Here is a 20540-nt window from a genome sequence, read left to right as displayed (position 1 = left end):
ATAGTCACATATGTGAGCACTTTAGTAGAATTTTATATGAACTGCTACAAATTGATGCTGTCAATTTGTTCCTGACACTCAGTTCATAAGAATGCTGCCCACAAAAGACAGGTACTCTCATTCCAGCTCAGGTCTGTTACACAGTTTTAAATTGTCAATCTGCTTTACCGAAGTGTACCCTAAACAAAGAATACAAGAATTCTATCTGCAGAAAGTGATGAATCTAGTCATATGAATACATCTTTTAGGACAAATTCTAATGATTTTTGCAATGCATGTGCAGCATTGTATCAAATTGGGCCTATACATTTAGATGTTTGTCCATAATGAAGAAACAAGGATGTCTTCAGTAAATACAGTTATACAGGTTACAAAACATACCTTTAAACAAAACAGAATCACACTTCTGTAGACAATCAAATTTGTTTACTCATGTTAGTCGTTCTTCATACCTACACATGTATTCTGCAAGTCACATATTACCCCAGTAGTTTTTTCTTCTCCTTCTTATATCATTCACAATTTGTAACTGGAAAAAAGACTGTCCATATCCTACTTTATGACTTAAAATTTCTCTTACTTTATCATCTTGGTGAATACATGAGATATATGTTGGAGGAAATAATATGTTTACTGACTAATTTTGCAACATGAGATCTTGGAATTTTGTGAAAGGTCTCTGTGATGCCTAATATCTTCCTCATAAAATCTTAACTTGCAGTTCGCTGAGCATTTGCAACACACTATCACACATACTAAATAAACCAATAACTAACTGTACAGCTATTCTTTGAATCTTTTTCACTCTTTTTCATTAATACAAGTCATTAAGGGACCCAGACTGATGAACAGTACTCAATAATTGGTCAAACAAGTTTTTTACAACTTATCTCTTTTGCGCTGGGTCAGTTACACAGGATGTTCCAGGAAGAATGGTCAACATTCAGGGATACAACAGAAATGGTCATTCAAAGCAAAAAAGTCTAGTAGACATGGGCTCTAACAACATATCTTAAGAACTGTGAGCACTTGTTCAGTAGAAGCAATGTGATTCACAGTGGTGAAGACAAAGAAGAGCTCACAGGTCTTAAGATAAGCATTTTAGAGTGCATGTTTACTGCCCTTTTTTGCATCGAATGATTGTTCGTGCCACATCACTGAACATTGACCATTCCTCCTGGTACACACTGTATACAAAGTCTGTTCAAAAAGTTATGGAACTTTGGCCACAAAATTTTTCTGTGCTTTCCTTTTATTTATTGTGCATGATCTACTTTGAAATACTCTCCTTCACAACTGATAAACTGGTCCCAAAGCCATTTCCACTTCCAGAACCAGTCTTGGTACGCCTCTTGCTGGATCATGCGAAGCATCATCTGCAAATTTTCTTTTATCTCATGTATCGTTGCAAATCTTCGTCCTTTCAACGGGTTTTTCAACTTTGGAAATAAAAAAGTCCACAAGGCCAGCTCTGGAAAGTACAGAGGATGAGGCAGTTCAGGGATTTTGTTTTTTGTGCAACAGTCACAAACGAACAGGGATGTATTTTTGGGTGCATTATTGTGATGCAAGAGCCGTGAATTGTCTTGCCACATTTCAGGCCATTTGCTTCTCACAGTATTTCATGGCATGATCCAACTGAAATGTTAGATTCTTCTGCAATCTCTCAGACAGCAGTCTTCAATTGGTACACACAATTTCATTGACGTTCCTGACGTGAGTGTTGTCAGTAGACATCAAAGGGTGTCCTGAAAAATTGTGATCTTTAACTTCTGTCTAGCCATTTTTAATATTTGTGAACCATTCGTAGCACCGAGTATGGCTTAAGCACTTCTTGCATATACATCTATATCTACATGGATACTCTTCAAATCACATTTAAGTGCCTGGCAGAGGCTTTATCGAACCACCTTCACATTTCCATATTATTCCAATCTCATATAGTGTGCGGAAAGAATGAACACCTATATCTTTCCGTACGAGATCTGATTTCCCTTATTTTATCGTGGTGATCGTTACTCCCTATGTAGGTTGGTGTCAACAAAATATTTTCGCATTCGGAGGAGAAAGTTGGTGATAAGAATTCTGGGAGAAGATTCAGTCACAACGAAACAAGCCTTTCTTTTAATGATGTCCAGCCCAAATCCTGTATCATTTCTGTGACACTCTCTCCCATATTTCATGATAATACAAAATGTGTTGCCTTTCTTTGAACTTTTTTGATGTACTCCGTCAGTCCTATCTGGAAAGGATCCCACACCATGCAGCAGTATTCTAAAAGACGACGGACAAGCGTAGTTTAGGCAGTCTCCTTAATAGGTCTGTTACATTTTCTAAGTGTCCTGCCAATAAAATGCAGTCTTTGGTTAGTCTCCCTCACAACATTTTCTGTGTGTTCTTTCCAATTTACGTTGTTCGTAATTGTAATACCTAGGTATTTAGTTGAACTTACAGCTTTTAGATTAGACTGATAATCGTGTAACCGAAGTTTATGAAGTTTCTTTTAGCATTCATGTGGATGACCTCACACTTTTCGTTATTTAGGGTCAACTGCCACTTTTTGCACCATTCAGATATCTGTTCTAAATCATTTTGCCATTTGTTTTGATCTTCTGATGACTTCATTAGTCGATAAACAACAGCGCCATCTGCAAACAACCGAAGACTGCTTGCTCAGATTGTCTCCCAAATCATTTATACAGATCAGGAACAGCAAAGGACCTATAACACTACCTTGGGGAATGTCAGAAATCTCTTCTGTTTTACTCAATGACTTTCCGTCAGTTACTACGAACTGTGACCCCTCTGACACGAAATCACAAATCCAGTCACATAACAGACGACATTCCGTAAGCACACAATTTCACTACAAGCCGCTTGTGTGGTACAGTGTTAAAAGCCTTCCGGAAATCCAGAAATACGGAATCTATCTGAAATTCCTTGTCAACAGCACTCAACACTTCATGTGAATAAAGAGCTAGTTGTGTTTCACAGGAATGATGTTTTCTAAACCTATGTTGACTGTGTGTCAATAGACCGTTTTCTTCGAGGTAAATCATAATGTTCGAACACAATATATGTTCCAAAATCCTGCTGCATATTGACATTAACGATATGGGCCTGTAATTTAGTGGATTACTCCTACTACCTTTCTTGAATATTGGTGTGACCTGTGCAACTTTCCAGTCTTTTGGTATGGATCTTTCATCGAGCAACGGTTGTATATGATTGTTAAGTATGGAGCTAATGCATCAGCATACTCCGAAAGGAACCTAATTGGTAGACAGTCTGACCCAGAAGACTTGCTTTTATTAAGTGATTTAAGTTGCTTCACTACTCCGAGGATACTTACTTCTACATTACTCATGTTGGCAGCTGTTCTCGATTCGAATTCTGGATTATTTACTTTGTCTTCTTTTGTGAAGGCATTTCGGAAGGTTGTGTTTAGTAACTCTGCTTTGACAGCCCTGTCTTTGATAGTATCTCCATTGCTATCACGCAGAGAAGGCATTGATTGTTTCTTGGCGCTAGCATACTTCACATATGACCAGAACCTCTTTGGATTTTCTGCCAGGTTTCGAGACAAAGTTTCATTGTGGAAACTTATAAGTATCTCGCACAGAAGACCACACTAACAGTCCTGAGACTGGTTTGATGCAGCTCTCCATGCTACTCTATCCTGTGCAAGCTTCTTCATCTCCCAGTACGTACTGCAGCCTACATCCATCTGAATCTGCTTAGTGTATTCATCTTTCTTGGTCTCCCTCTACGATTTTTACCATCCACGCTGCCCTCCAATACTAAATTGGTGATCCCTTGATGCCTCAGAACATGTCCTACCAACCAGTCCCTTCTTCTTGTCAAGTTGTGCCACAACCTCCTCTTCTCCCCAATTCTGTTCAATACTTCCTCATTAGTTATGTGATCTACCCACCTAATCTTCAGCATTCTACTGTAGCACCACATTTCAAAAGCTTCTATTCTCTTCTTGTCCAAAATATTTATCATCCATGTTTCACTTCCATACATGGCTACACTCCATATATATACTTTCAGAAACGGCTTCCTGACACTTAAATCTATACTCGATATTAACAAATTTCTCTTCTTCAGAAACGCTTTCCTTGCCATTGCCAGTCTACATTTTATATCCTCTCTACTTCGACCATCATCAGTTATTTTGCTCCCCAAATATCAAAACTCCTTTACTATTTTTAAGTGTCTCATTTCCTAATCTAATTCCCTCAGCATCACCCGACAGCATCGCCTCTACATCCTTACATCAGCTCCGTAGTTTGTTAATTTATTTGCTATAAATCTCTCAATTGGTGCCGAAACTATTTCATTGAATTTAAGCCACATCTGGTCTACACTTATATTATTAATTTGGAATGAGTGGAGACTGTCTCTCAGGAAGGCTCAAGTGAATTTTTATCTGCTTTTTTGAATAGGTATATTTTTCATTTATTTTTTGAGGATTTGGGGATTACAATATTCAATCTCGCTACGACAACCCTGTGTTCACTAATCCATTAATCAGTTTTGATGCTCGTTATTAACTCAGGATTATTTGTTGCTAAGAGGTCAAGTGTGTTTACACAACTGTTTACTATTCACGTGCACTCATGAACCAACTACTCAAAATAATTTTCAGAGAATGCATTTAGCACAATTTCAGATGATATTTTATGCGTACCTACGGAATTAAACATGTATTTTTGCCAACATATCAAGAGTGAATTAAAGTCACCACCAACTATTATCGTACGAGTCGGATACGTGTTTGAAATCAAACTCAAGTTTTCTTTGAACGTTTCAGCAACTGTATTATCTGAATTGGGAGGTCGGTAGAAGGATCCAATTATTATTTTATTCCGGTTGCCAACAATGACCTCTGCTCATACTAACTCACAGTAAGTATCTACTTCAATTTTGCGACAAGTTAAACTACTTCTGACAGCAACAAACACGCCACCACCAACAGTGTTTAGCCTATCCTTTCGGAACACCGTTAGGTTCTTCGCAAAAATTTCGGCTGAGCTTATATCCAGCTTTAGCCAGCTTTCAGTGCCTATAACAATTTGAGCATCAGTGCTTTCTATTAGCACTTGGAGTTCTGGTACTTTCCCAACACAGCTACGACAATTTACAACTGTTATACCAATGGTTCCTGTATCTACTTTCTTCCTGTGTTCAGCCTGCACCCTTTGTGACTGAAGCCCTTCTTTTGTTTTCCCGATCATTTTGTGTGTTTCTGTAGAGGCTTTTTCTTTCAAGCAAAATTTAATGTAGATACGCTGCTCCTCTAACTGCGCCATCTCGAAAATTGCAAACTGTGCGACACAATGTTTTACTCGGTACAGCACTGAAAGATAACTAACAGACACACAACAATGACACTTCTGGCAGTTAAACATTAAACACACGCCATGTGCAAGGATGCCAACTGCATTTCGCTCCAACAGATCATTGGCACGAAATTACAAATGTTCCAGAATTTTTTGAACAGATCTCGTACATTGTGAGAAGTGGCACTATCAAACTATCTTAAAGTACCCTAAATGCTGCCTTCCCTTCTGACACTGGATCTCCAGCAAGAACATATCAACATCTGTTCACAGTCAAGTTTTCAATCCAATTGCGTAACTGTTTGAATATTCCAAGTGCACATATTTTGTTTACTGTGTGACAATGGGGAACTGTACTGAAGACTTTCTAGAATGCATAAGTCTGAGCTCTGTCTGCTATGTACTGCTTTCTGGATCTCATGAATGAATTGAGCACATTAGGTTTCATACACTTCATACTTGGGGAAATCATAGTGATACCTACATAGAAAGTAATCAGTCCCAGGAAAAACATGACATGTGAGCAAAATACAACTGCTAAAAAAAGTTTAGCACCACCCTTATTCCAGACAAAGTTTGTGTATGATAGGAAACTGCTTCCTCAAAACTCTTCTGACCACCAGAAATTGCTGTATACCATCACCCACGTAATGAAAGTGAAAGCAAACCTGCTTTCTCAGTACATTTCAGTAGAGTGCACTGCATCACCACTCCTTAATGGGACAGTGCTGCTTCTCCCAAACCACACACATGTTGTCATTTTATGGTATATTCTCACCTTCAGAGTCTATACGCGAACACGGAAAAAGTTCTGGAGTTTTCATGGATTTTCCAGTTAAAAATGCATTTCTTCCCAGGTGGGGGGAAAAACATTTTACTGGGTGAAAATACTTCTTCTTTGTGTTACATCACAGTATACTTTCCCTCAGAACTTTAAAACTTATCAACCTTTTGAACAGTAAAGGTTTTATTCACCGGCATACAGCTCCCCAGAACTTTACAGAACGAAACCCAGGAAAAAAAACATGTTTCGGAAAGATCTCTGATGTCCACTGTCATGCATACTACACATTTTCATATTAAAGAATAAATACGAATTCCATGAAACATAGTAAGTTAGTTTCCGAAGCACTGAAATCGAGACTGTGATCCATTTTTCTCAGCCAGTCATAGCTCACATCACGTAATCTCACCAGCAAATGACAGCAGATGTTGTTGTCTTGTTGTTGTTGTTGTTGTTGTTGTTGTTGTCTTCAGTCCTGAGACTGGTTTCATGCAGCTGTCCATGCTACTCTATCCTGTGCAAGCTTCTTCATCTCCCAGTACTTACTGCAACCTACATCCTTCTGAATCTGCTTAGTGTATTCATCTCTTGGTCTCCCTCTACGATTTTTACCCTCCACGCTGCCCTCCAATGCTAAATTTGTGATCCCTTGATGCCTAAGAACATGTCATACCAAACGCTCCCTTCTTCTTATCAAGTTGAGCCACAAACTCCTCTTCTCCCCAATTCTATTCAATACCTCCTCATTAGTTATGTGATCTACCCATCTAATCTTCAGCATTCTACTGTAGCACCACATTTCAAAAGCTTCTATTCTCTTCTTGTCCAAGCTATTTATCGTCCATGTTTCACCTCCATACATGGCTATACTCCATACAAATACTTTCAGAAACGACTTCCTGACAATTAAATCTATACTCGATGTTAACAAATTTCTCTTCTTCAGAAACGCTTTCCTTGCCATTGCCAGTCTACATTTTATATCCTCTCTACTTCGACCATCATCAGTTATTTTGCTCCCCAAATAGCAAAACTCCTTTATTACTTTAAGTGTCACATTTCCTAATATAATTCCCTCACCATCACCCGAATTAATTCGACTACATTCCATTATCCTCGTTTTGCTTTTGTTGATGTTCATCTTATATCCTCCTTTCAAGACACTGTCCATTCCGTTCAACTGCTCTTCCAAGTTCTTTGCTGTCTCTGACAGAATTACACTGTCATTAGCGAACCTCAATGTTTTTATTTCTTCTCCATTGACTTTAATACCTACACCAAATTTTTCTTTTGTTTCCTTTACTGCTTGCTCATTATACAGATTGAATAACATCGGGGACAGGCTACAACCCTGTCTCACTCCCTTCCCAACCGCTGCTTCCTTTTCATGTCCCTCGACTCTTATAACTGTCATCTGGTTTCTGTACAAATTGTAAATAGCCTTTCGCTCCCTTATTTTACCCCTGCTAACTTTAGAATTTGAAAGAGAGTATTCCAGTCAACATTGTCAAAAGCTTTCTCTAAGTCTACAAATGCTAGAAATGTTGGTTTGCCTTTCCTTAATCTATTTTCTAAGATAAGTCATACGGTCAGTACTGCCTCACGTGTTCCAACATTTCTGTGGAATCCAAACTGATCTTCACCGAGGTCGGCTTCTACCAGTTTCTCCATTCATCTGTAAAGAATTCGCGTTAGTATTTTGCAGATGTGACTTATTAAACTGATAGTTTTCACATCTGTCAACACCTGCTTTCTTTGGAATTGGAATTATTATATTCTTCTTGAAGTCTGAGGGTATTTCGCCTGTCTCATACATCTTGCTCACCAGATGGTAGAGTTTCGTCAGGACTGGCTCTCCCAAGGCCGTCAGTAGTTCCAATGAAATGTTGTCTACTCCCTGGGCCTTGTTTTGACTCAGGTCTTTCAGTGCTCTGTCAAACTCTTCATGCAATATCGTATCTCCCATTTCATCTACATCTACATTCTCTTCCATTTCCATAATATTGTCCTCAAGTACATCGCCCTTGTATAGGCCCTCTATACACTCCTTCCACCTTTCTGCTTTCCCTTCTTTGCTTAGAACTGGGTTCCCATCTGAGCTCTTGATATTCATACAAGTGGCTCTCTTTTCTCCAAAGGTCTCTTTAATTTTCCTGTAGGCAGTATCTATCTTACCCCTAGTGAGATAAGCCTCTACATCCTTACATTTTTCCTCTAGCCATCCCTGCTTTGCCATTTTGCACTTCCTGTCAATCTCATTTCTGAGACATTTGTATTCCTTTTTGCCTGTTTCATTTACTGCATTTTTTATATTTTCTCCTTTCATGAATTAAATTCAATATTTCTTCTGTTACCCAAGGATTTCTACTAGGCCTCGTCTTTTTACCTACTTGATCCTCTGCTGCCCATTCTTCTTCTACTGTATTTCTTTCCCCCATTCCTGTCAATTGTTCCCTTATACTGGGAACCTCTGGTTTAGTCAGTTTATCCAGGTCGCATCTCCTTAAATTCCCACCTTTTTGCAGTTTCTTCAGTTTTAAATTACAGTTCATAACCAATAGATTGTGGTCAGAGTCCACATCTGCCCCTGGAAATGTCTTACAATTTAAAACCTGGTTCCTAAATCACTGTCTTACCATTATATAATCTATCTGATACCTTCTAGTATCTCCAGGATTCTTCCATGTATACAACCTTCTTTTATGATTCTTGAACCAAGTGTTAGCTATGATTAAGTTATGCTCTGTGCAAAATTCTACCAGATGGCTTCCTCTTTCATTTCTCTCCCCCAATCCATATTCACCCACTATGTTTCCTTCTCTCCATTTTCCTACTCTCAAATTCCAGTCACCCATGACTATTAAATTTTCGTCTCCCTTCACTACCTGAATAATTTCTTTTATCTCACCATACATTTAATCAATTTCTTCATCGTCTGCAGAGCTAGTTGGCATATGAACTTGTACTAGTGTAGTAGGCATGGGCTTCATGTCTATCTTGGCCACAATAATGCATTCACTATGCTGTTGGTAGTAGATTACCCGCACTCCTATTATTTTATTCATTATTAAACCTACTCCTGCATTACACCTATTTTATTTTGTATTTATAACCCTGTATTCACCTGACCAAAAGTCTTGTTCCTCCTGCCACCGAACTACACTAATTCCCTCTATATCTAACTTCAACCTATCCATTCCCTTTATAAATTTTCTAACCTACCTGTCCAATTAAGGGATCTGACATTCCACGCTCTGATCCATAGAACGCCAGTTTTCTTTCTCCTGATAACGACTTCCTCTTGAGTAGTCCCCGCCCGGAGATCCGAATGGGGGACTATTTTACCTCCGGAATATTTTACCCAAGAGGACGCCGTCATCATTTAACCATACAGTAAATCTGCATGCCCTCGGGAAAAATTACGGCTGTAGTTTCCCCTTGCTTTCAGCCGTTCGCAGTACCAGCACAGCAAGGCCGTTTTGGTTAGTGTTGCAAGGCCAGATCAGTAAATCATCCAGACTGTTGCCCCTGCAACTACTGAAAAGGCTGCTGCCCCTCTTCAGGAACCACACGTTTGTCTGGCCTCTCAACAGATACCCCTCCGTTGTGGTTGCACCTACGGTACCAGCCATCTGTATTGCTGAGGCACACAAGCCTCCCCACCAACAGCAAGGTCCATGGTTCATGGGGGTAGCAGATATTCAGGACATAAGAGACAAGATGTATTCAGTCAACAACAACATCACAGTCAAGTAGCATGAACACATAAATAGGAAACATTCATAATTAAGAGCAATAAGCTTTTCATGACGGTATATATTTAACAAGGTTACTTGTGAAGCTGACAAACTGTGTAACTGATAGTTTATATTCTACTTCAGGAGCAAATATTAAGCCTTCTGGGGTGTTACAATGATACAACAGGGCGTGCTGTCAGTCTAGAATATACAGAAAAATGACATTCTGTAAATTTAAGATGTAAACAACACAAATTAAGAAATAAGATGAAGCCTAGAGGAGGTACCAGACAAGTGTTGAAAGAGGTCTTCTGACTGACAGACATTGTGTTTCATGGAATGTAGATATGAAAAATTCTGTTAAAGCTTTTCAGTGTGGTTTTCGGAAAGCCAGTTTCCTCGCAGTACCATAACTGTATTATCTCATGTTTGGTTCTTTATTAAGCCATAATTCTATACACGCCACAAGATGAAAACATGCACTCAAAACTTGGCAAACAAATGAAAATACCTAATAACATGGAATGGAACAATTTCTTTAATGCTCAATTGCCAATAACCTGGAAATAAAATAAAATCAGAAAACTGAAACTAATATCATTCCTCTCATAACTTAGTACCAGACAGGACTGAAGCAAGTGAATTACATTCTCTGCCAGGGTTTCGATTACCTCTCGTCATGTCCTGAAATGAGAAATGTCCTACTCACTATCCTCCCCAACCCTCCCACAGTGGTATTCCACCGTCCACCGAACCTACATAATATACTTGCCCACCCTTACACACTCCTGCTCCCAATCCCTTACCCCATAGCTCATACCCCTGTAATAAACCTAGATGCAAGACCTGTCCCATACATCCTCTCACCACTGCCTACTCCAGTCCGGTCACTATCACCATGTAACCCATCAAAGGCAGGGCTACCTGTGAAACCAGTCATGTGGTTTACAAGCTAAGCTGCAACCACTGTGTTGCATAAGCATTACAACCAACAAGCTGTCTGTCCACATGAATGGCCACCCACAAACTGTGGCCAAGAAACAAGCGGACCACCCTGTTGATGAACACGCTGCCAAACACGATATCCTTCATTCACAGCCTGTGTCATATGGATCCTTCCCACCAATGCCAGCTTTTCTGAATTGCTCATGTGGGAACTTTCCCTGTAGCACATCCAACATTCCTGTAACCCTCCCAGCCTCAATCTTTGTTAGTCACTGTCCTCACTCATCTAGCCCCTCCCCTGCTCCCATTCCAGCACTACACAGCCGTCATTCTACCACCACACCCAGTTTTTTTACATCTCTCCTTTTCCACTACTCCCTCACCCCTCTCCACCTCTCCCCTGCTCTCCGTCTAACCGGCAGCACTTCACTGTCCACCATCACCACCATACTATCCCTCCCCTTCCCACCCCAGCCTCATCCTCCTCCCCTCCCCCCAATCACCACTCCCATCATGCTCTAGTGCTGCTGCTTGCAGTGTGGTTTCAGTTGCCTGAGACTGCAGTCATGTGTGTGTGTGTGTGTGTGTGTGTGTGTGTGTGTGTGTGTGTGTGTGTATTGTTGGCCGAAAGCTATAATACTGAAAGTCTTTTTGTGGTACGTAAGTCGGAGAAGGGGAAGGGAAAGGGATAGTGTTGTATGGGTGGGGGGAAATAAGAGTGCTGTCTGGCAGAGTGTGCCGGGACTAGACTGCACCAGGGCTGGGAGGCTGTGGGGTAGGGATGTTTGGGGAGGATGTAAGAGGAGGGACAGCTCGAAAAAGGAGGGGAGTGGGGGAAAGGTGGCAGGTACATTGACACAGGGTGACCCAAAAAGAGGATGGAAGGTAAGAATAGGGAGGAGGTAAAAGGACAGAGGGGGTGGAAACTATTGGATGGAGTGTGTGGGGGACAGCTGATTACCACAGATCGAGGTTGGGATAGTTTCAGGAGCGGAGAATGTTCTCCCATCTCCACAGTTCAGAAAAGCTGATGCTGGAGGGGTGGATCTGGATGACTCAGGTATTAAAGGAGTTGGTTGATTGGTTGGCTGGACAATTAAAGGGACCAAACTAGTAGGTCATCAGTCCTTTTTCCCTCGAACAGACAGGTCCACATGGCTGTACATCAAAGATGGCCTACCACATAAAATCCAGGGGAAGAAATCCCCAAAGCCTACCACAGGTGAACGACAGCTAGACGAGGGACAGAAAAGAAGAAAGGAGGGCACAGGAAGAAAGACAGGCAAGATGCCCCACTTAGAGAGCCGTCACCCCACCCCCACCCCCCCAAAGCAGAATGCAATGAGTGGACATATATCCCCCACCCCCACACAGTCCCATCACTTACCAGAGCAACCCCACTCAGAAATAGCCTACAAAAGACTAGCAGCATGGACAGGGGAAAAGAAGTACAGCTAGACAAAAGATGAACAAGTTGAACAGACCAAGTGAGATAGGGGAAGAAGAATAAAACAGCAGGTAGGGTGAGAGCCAGGTTGGATCACCAAACCCAGACAGTCACAGTCCGGTCTGAGCAGAGGAAGTGCCAGAGTGTCCTGCCAACCCCTTAATGGGCTGATAAGGTTCAGTGGCTCTCCTTTAACAAGTGGTAAAAGCCACCTTCATGAATAAAATAAAACTAAGTCAGCTCTGAGGCACTGTCTCTTAACACCAGGGCTAACAAGTTAGGGAGATTAAGAGTCTGCCACAGGGCAGCTAGGCTGGGACAGTTAAGCAAAACGTGAACCACCATGAAATGGGAACGACAGTGGGGTGGGTTTTCGTGATGGAGGAGACAACCATGAGTCAGCCAAATACGGCCAATATGGAGCCAGCACAGGATGGTAGAGTCCTTGCAAGAATTGCCCATAGTTAATTTGATGAAGTCACAGTGAGCCATTCTATATTCCAGATACCTATAACTTCATGCCGTAATACCGAACGGAGGTCTGTTTTCACGATACCTGTCCAAGAGTCAGCTTACTGGTGGCCAGTTTGGTCAAGCTATAAATGAGTTCAAGCTATAAATGAGTTCATCCCCAGGTCCCAATGTGGCCTGGGGTCCTGATGAATGTCACTGAGTGTCCACATTGTTCAAGGGCATACAGGGAATCCTGGATAGCCATGAACAAGGGATGGTAGGGTAACATGGGTCAAGAGCTGGCAAACTGCTCAAGGACTTGCTGCAGATGAGAAATGACTCACTGGTGCAGAACAGATATGCTCAAAAGCACGATACATTGCTACCAACTCGGCAGTGAAAACACTGCAGCCATCCAGCAATGAGAAAACACTGCAACCATCGAGCAATGGCTGCAGTTCATTATGTCCCATATGAGTATAAGCAAAGCCTACGTGACCAACAACTATCGAGCCATCAGTATAGATCACTTCTGAACCCTAGGATGCGCCAAGAACAGATAAAAATTGGTAGCGGAGGGTCTTGGGATGAACTGAGTCTTTCGGACCTTGCAAAAGGTCAAGACGAAGCTCTGACCGAGGTACACAACATGGAAGATTATGTGAATGGGCCCGGAGGAGAGGTGGCAGAGGAAACAACTGGAGTTCAGAGAGGACGGACTGGATGCAGATTGCAATTGTAATACCTGATCAGCGTCACCCTTGCAGGAGACGGATTTCTGTGTTTGAAAGGAGACAGTAGTTTGGGTGCTTAGGAGCATTGCGAACATGAGTAGCATAATTGACAAGCTGTTATTGGCACCTGATCCACAATGGAGGGACCCCAGCCTTCACGAGCCAGCTGTTCACAGAATTAGTTCGAAAGGCTCCTGTCATGAGTCAAACCCCACAGTAGTGTATAAGATCCAGTATCTGCAATGCTGAGGGCAATACCAAACTGTATGCTAGATTCCAGCAATCAAGATGGGAATGTATCAAGGCTTTGTAGAATTGCAGAAAGGTAGTGCGATCTGTACCCCAGCTGGTATTACTCAGGCAATGAAGTCTATTATTGTGCAGGCTGCACTTTCACATAAGCTAGTGAAGAAGTGGAATCCATGTCAATTGAACTTCAAAGAGAAGTCCTAAAAAGCGACAAGTCTGCACCACATTGAGTAGTTGGTTGTCGAGGTAAAGTTCTGGTTGTGCATGAATGGTACAGTGTCAACATAAGTGCATGATGGGTGTCTTGGCAGCTGAAAATCGAAAGCGATGGGTGAGGGGCCATGCTTGCACCTTTTATACAGTGCCTTGCAGTTGACGCTCAGTGACACCTACACTAGACGAGCAATAGAGGTAAAAGTCATCAGCATACAAGGAGGATGATATTGAGGACCACACAGCTGCTGCTAAATCATTGATGGCTACTAGAAAGGGAGAGACACTCAGTACAGAACCCGGCGGGACCTTATTCTCTTGGATATCGAGGGGCACTGTGGGAAGCACCAACTCAGACCCAGGAAGTACAGTGTGACAAGAAGTTCTGGATAAAAATCAGGAGCAAACCCCAGAGACCCTGCTCGTGTAACACAGTGAGGATGTGATGTCATCATAACCCTTTTTCAGGTCAAAGAAGATGGCTATAAGGTGTTGACATTGAGCAAAAGTTGTTTGGATGGCAGACTCCAGGTAAACCAAATTATTAGTAGTGGAATGGCCTTGGCAATAGCCATCCTGGGGTAGAGCCAGAAGATCCCAAGACTTGAGGAGTCAACACAGCCACCAGTTCACTGTGCATTCGAGCAACTTACAGAGAACATTGGTGAGAGTAATTGGGTGATAACTATCCATCTCTAGAGGTTGCTTACCTGGTTTCAATACTGGGGCAGTACTTTGTCGCCACTGTAATGGGAACTTGCCCTCACTCCAGATGCAGTTAAAGATGGCAATAATATGATGCTGACAATCCACCAATAACTGCTTGATCATTTGGTTGTGGACACAGTCCATCCCTGTGGCTGTATCAAGGCAGTTGGCTAGAACATTGATGAATTCCCAGTCACTGAATCTACATCTACATCTACATCCATACTCCGCAAGCCACCTGACGGTGTGTGGCGGAGGGTACCCTGAGTACCATTATCGGTTCTCCCTTCTATTCCAGTCTCGTATTGTTCGTGGAAAGAAGGATTGTCGGTATGCTTCTGTGTGGGCTCTAATCTCTCTGATTTTATCCTCATGGTGTCTTCGCGAGATATACGTAGGAGGGAGCAATATACTGCTTGACTCTTCGGTGAAGGTATGTTCCCGAAACTTTAACAAAAGCCCGTACCGAGCTACTGAGCGTCTCTCCTGCAGAGTCTTCCACTGGAGTTTATCTATCATCTCCGTAACACTTTCGTGATTACTAAATGATCCTGTAACGAAGCGCGCTGCTCTCCGTTGGATCTTCTCTATCTCTTCTACCAACCCTATCTGGTACGGATCCAACACTGCTGAGCAGTATTCAAGCAGTGGGCGAACAAACGTACTGTAACCTACTTTCTTTGTTTTCGGATTGCATTTCCTTAGGATTCTTCCAATGAATCTCAGTCTGGCATCTGCTTTACCAACGATCAACTTTATAAGATCATTCCATTTTAAATCACTCCTAATGCGTACTGCCAGATAATTTATGGAATTAACTGCTTCCAGTTGCTGACCTGCTATTTTGTAGCTAAATGGTCAGGGATCTTTGTTTCTATGTATTCGCAGCACATTACACTTGTCTACATTGAGATTCAATTGCCATTCCCTGCACCACGCGTCAATTCGCTGCAGATCCTCCTGCATTTCAGTACAATTTTCCATTGTTACAACCTCTCGATACACCACAGCATCATCTGCAAAAAGCCTCAGTGAACTTCCGATGTCATCCACAAGGTCATTTATGTATATTGTGAATAGCAATGGTCCTATGACACTCCCCTGCGGCACACCTGAAATCACTCTTACTTCGGTAGACTTCTCTCCATTGAGAATGACATGCTGTGTTCTGTTATCTAGGAACTCTTCAATCCAATGAAGCATCCAATGGAGCATCATATGGCTAAAGATGGCGTGTAGTTAAAGATAATTGCTTTCACTCCACCCACTGTTTTATGGCGTGAAAAGTAGGTTGATAATTCTCAAATGTAGAGACTCGAGCATAATGCTGTGCAAAAAATTCAGTGATGGCGTCTATGTCAGTGTAGATAGCATCATTCAAGGTAATACCAGGTATACCTGTAGGTGTCTGGTATCCACAGAGACATCTTATCCTTGCCCAAACCTGCAAAGGAGAGGTTTGTGGTCTGTAACATTCCCAGAATTCTTGCTTCCATCGTTTTATTAGGTGATGGATCCAGGCACGGAGCCACTTAAAGGCAAAGAGTTGCTCCATCAATGGGTGCTGCTTATGGCACTGGGGAGCCCCCCTACGAGCTCCAGTGGCCTCTGCAATTTCTAATGACCATCAAGCTACTGTCTTCCGTCATAATGGGCCTGAGGAACTGGGTGGGGAAACAAGTTTGCCATCAGAGCCAAAAACACCCCAGTCAACACTGCTGAGCACCAACCTGAGCAGGCATTCTGGGGTTTGACACTGAGGGAAGGACATGAAGATTGGGGTCACTACCACACAGATCATTGTGTAATCTACAGTGGATGATGGGAGAAGACAAGAGATGGAGACGGAAAGGTCAATGGCCAAGAAGGTTCTGTGCACCACGGTGAAGCGTGTGGGTACCAGTGTCCAAGAGGCAAAGGTCAAATTGTGCCAGAATGTTTTCGATGTCTCAACCATGACCAGTGACCATGGTTGCACCCCAATAAAGGGTTAGGGGCATTGAAATCGCCCAAGATTAGGAAAGGTGGGGAGAGCTAGAAACCAATGCAAACAATATGTTCTGAGACACTTCACCACCAGGAGATGGCAGATGGTAATATCCTGAAATGCCCTTATCCAAAAATCCACAGCCTCCAAAGATGTATTAAGAGGCACAAATTCACTATATAGAGTGTCCAGAACGTATACTGCTAACTCTGCCTGACACCGTGTCATATGTAACACAATTCTTATAATATCTACGGTATCCAGGAAGGGCAGGGGTCCATGTTGTAGGAATCCAAGTCTCCTGAGGGGCAATGCAGAAGGCAAGTGGTGTGCTTGAAAGATGTTGTGGCAGAAGAGAAACCACTAAAATTCCACTGCAGAATAATGTTATTGATTTACTATGAGGCCGTGATGGAACCAAGGAGGTCGGTTATGCCGTAGGATCACCTGCTGCCATTGGTTGAGAGGTTACAGTACGCTTGTTCGCCCACTGCTTGAATACTGCTCAGCAGTGTGGGATCCGTACCAGATAGGGTTGATAGAAGAGAGAGAGAAGATCCAACGGAGAGCAGCGCGCTTCGTTACAGGATCATTTAGTAATCGCGAAAGCGTTACAGAGATGATAGATAAACTCCAGTGGAAGACTCTGCAGGAGAGACGCTCAGTAGCTCGGTACGGGCTTTTATTGAAGTTTCGAGAACATACCTTCACCGAAGAGTCAAGCAGTATATTGCTCCCTCCTACGTATATCTCGCGAAGAGACCATGAGGATAAAATCAGAGAGATTAGAGCCCACACAGAGGCATACCGACAATCCTTCTTTCCACGAACAATACGAGACTGGAATAGAAGGGAGAACCGATAGAGGTACTGAAGGTACCCTCCGCCACACACCGTCAGGTGGCTTGCGGAGTATGGATGTAGATGTAGATGTAGGTTGTGGCACCAAAACATATAGGTACTGGGTTCTGTTATGTAGTGACCTAGGGCCTCAGGGGCCACCTGAATCTCCGCCTTTGCCGCCGGAGAGGAACAGGAGAGATCTGGTGGTGTGAGGGTTACCAGAATCTCCTTCTTGGAGAACTACTTCTTATCTTTCCTCTCCTTAGAGGATTTGAATGATTGTGATAGCTCCTCTGAATCAGTTTCAGGTATGATGATGATGATGAATCTTATATTCTTGTATTTTCTACTTTTTCTGGAAAATGGTGCAATCTGGCGAGCAGGGAGAATGGTGATTTCCACAGGGAACAGAAATGGATGGAGGTGCACAAGGAGGATTTACATGCAGTGGTCATGTACATTGCAATGTGAAGGCGAGCCCAAATTTCAAACACCTGAAGCACCGCCGGGAGGGGGAGGGGATGGAAGATATGGATTCACATTGCATCGGAAATGAATTGCCCTCAAAGGCCAAGATGAAGGCAGCAGTAGCAACGCTATTATCCTTTGACCCCTTATGCACAAAACAGATGAAGTGTACTCCTTGTCGCTCCAAGTTGGTGCGTAGGTCATCATCAGATTACAAGACCAAGTCTCGATGGAAAAGGATGCCTTGAACCATATTAGGCTATTATGGGGAGTAATAGTCACCAGTACATCACCCAATCTGTTAAAAGCGATCAGTGTCCGTGACTGGGCAATGGATGCTGTTTTGATCTAAACTGAACCACTTTACATTTCAGAGATGACTGCCACTTCCCTGACCTTGTCTTCTATGTTATCCACAAAGAGAAAGGCCTTGTGGCTAAGAAGAAATCACCATCAGTCCTTGTACAAACCACATATTGGGGGAAGTATTTCTCTGCTTGCTGCTTAGCCCTACATCCCTCTCACTTTCCTTCCACATAGCCCACTGGGACTATATGGCCACCAGCAGGAGATAACTTCATCTACTTCATTTGCAGCTCATCCTACAAGGTGTCACCTGCTCCAAAATGGGGACTCTTCCTATGGACACCACCAAGCCTCAGCAATGGCTACCTGGCCAGCAACCCACTGCATGGAGTTCACTTGTCCCCATCACAATGGGCACATACTCCTTGACATACATGGGGAGTTTTCAGCTCACACACCAAAGGTGTAATCCCTGCATGGTCAGGGGGGACTACCGCCATGCATGTACTTGACAACCCCCATTCCCTTCAACAAGAAGGTTACCATGCTGGATTTTGGGTGCATTACCTTATTAAAGGTAAGGATACAAAGATGAAAAGGCATGAAGATGGAGCATACATGGCATTAGGCGACCTTTCCTGCACAATCTACAAGTCTCGAGAATTTTGAAAATTGTGGGAGGTCAAACCCAACAATGAAGGCTATGGATTTATTTATTGAAAGGTTGTAGAAAAAGCCAGAAATGGAAACTTGAGTCCCAAATCGTCAACCAGGTCCAAGCAGGGTCTGCACCAAAAAAACCATCTTATGGAGAGGAAGAGGGGGAGAGCAAAAGTGGAAGCACAAGCTTGCAGCACAGAAACAAAGGTGTCCCATGGTAGCCAAGTACGTACATACAAAAGAGTTGTGAGCCCCCTGGGGGGAATGAAGCAGCCATTGAAATCAACCATGATATGTTTGGCTGCTTATTGTAGTACACATCACAGTTTGGTGGTGATCGTTCATCCTGGTGGACAGCTGGTTGGTAGGCATACCAAAATAAAAAGCTGTGCAATGATTGCAGCAGAGCTGGTATGTGACATGGCTGCTTTCACAGGTGGCCCAGCCTCTGGTGGGGTAGGATAAGCCTGTGACAGGAAGTGTTGGGTGGGTGGACTGGGCAGGTCTTGTACCTGGGTCTTCCACAGTTGATTCCTGTGGCAAGAGATAGGGATTGGGAGTGGCATAGGAATGGACTAGGATGTTGTGGAGATTGGGTGGATAATGGAACACCACTCTAGTAGATGAGGGAAAGATCTGGAGTCCCTCATTTCAGAGCATGATAAGAGATAATCAAAACCCTGGCGAAGGACGTGGTTCAGTTGCTCCAGTCCAGAGTGGTACTGCGCAATGAAGAAGGCACTACTTTGTGGTTGGTTCTTGGGACTAGTGGGAGGACTGGGGGGCATTAGGGAAAATGGCACAAGACATTTGTCTGCGGACAAGGTCTGGGGGATAGTGCTTGTCTGTGAAGCCCTTAGTGAGATCCTCACAATCAGCATACTGTGCAAGGGAGTTCTTGTCACTGCAGATACACCATTCCCTGGTGGAAAGGCTGTGACGGAGGGATTTGTGTGTGTGTGTGTGTGTGTGTGTGTGTGTGTGTGAAATGGATGACAGATGTCGAAATGCTGGTACTTATGGTGGTTGGTGCGTTTAATGTGGACAAAGGTGTGGACGGAGCCATCAGAGACGATGTGGTCAATGTCCAGGAAGGGGGCATGATGGGTTGAGGTGGACCAGGTGAAGAAGATGTGAGACAGTGTTGAGGTTGTGAAGGACTAAAGGTAGGATGTTTTATCCCTAAGTCCAGATCATGTAGATATCATCAATTAACCTAAACCAGACTAGGGGTTTGCCATTTTGGGAGAGGTTTGGCACCTAGATGGTCCATAAACAGGTTGGCATACGACAGTGCTATGGCTGTGCTGCGGACCCTCCCTTCAAAACAGAAGTAGTTGTGACTTAGTAAGTAAGATGTATGGGGAATGAGGCAGTGGGATGTTGGTGTATTGGGAGGTAGCATCAACAGTGACAAGTAGGGAATCAGGGGGTAAAGGGGTGGGGATGATGGAGAGTTGGTGAAGGAAGTGGCTGGTATCTTTGATGTGGGACTAGATCCTGGGTAACTGGTTGGTGTTGGCCGATGAGGGCTCAAATTCTTTCAGTGGAGGCGCAATAACAAACCACAATGAGCATCCAGGGTTGTTGGGTTTGTGGATTTTAGGGAGCATGTAGAAAATGGGTTGTGGGCTGTCACAGAGGTGAGGTCTCTGAGC

At 43.0% G+C, this 20540-nt stretch overlaps 1 protein-coding gene across 1 annotated transcript in view; it reads right to left on the bottom strand.

Moving 5' to 3' along the window:
• The window catches only part of LOC126100312 (dnaJ homolog subfamily C member 10-like), a 140793-nt gene that overhangs the window by 27558 nt on the left and 92695 nt on the right, over nt 1–20540 (bottom strand). The gene's annotated exons all lie outside the window — the stretch shown is intronic.

Source organism: Schistocerca cancellata, chromosome 9 (assembly GCF_023864275.1).
Source record: "Schistocerca cancellata isolate TAMUIC-IGC-003103 chromosome 9, iqSchCanc2.1, whole genome shotgun sequence".
Lineage (NCBI taxonomy): Eukaryota > Metazoa > Arthropoda > Insecta > Orthoptera > Acrididae > Schistocerca > Schistocerca cancellata.
The sequence above is the reverse complement of the archived record's forward strand: the minus strand, read 5'-3'. Positions and strand labels throughout refer to the sequence as shown.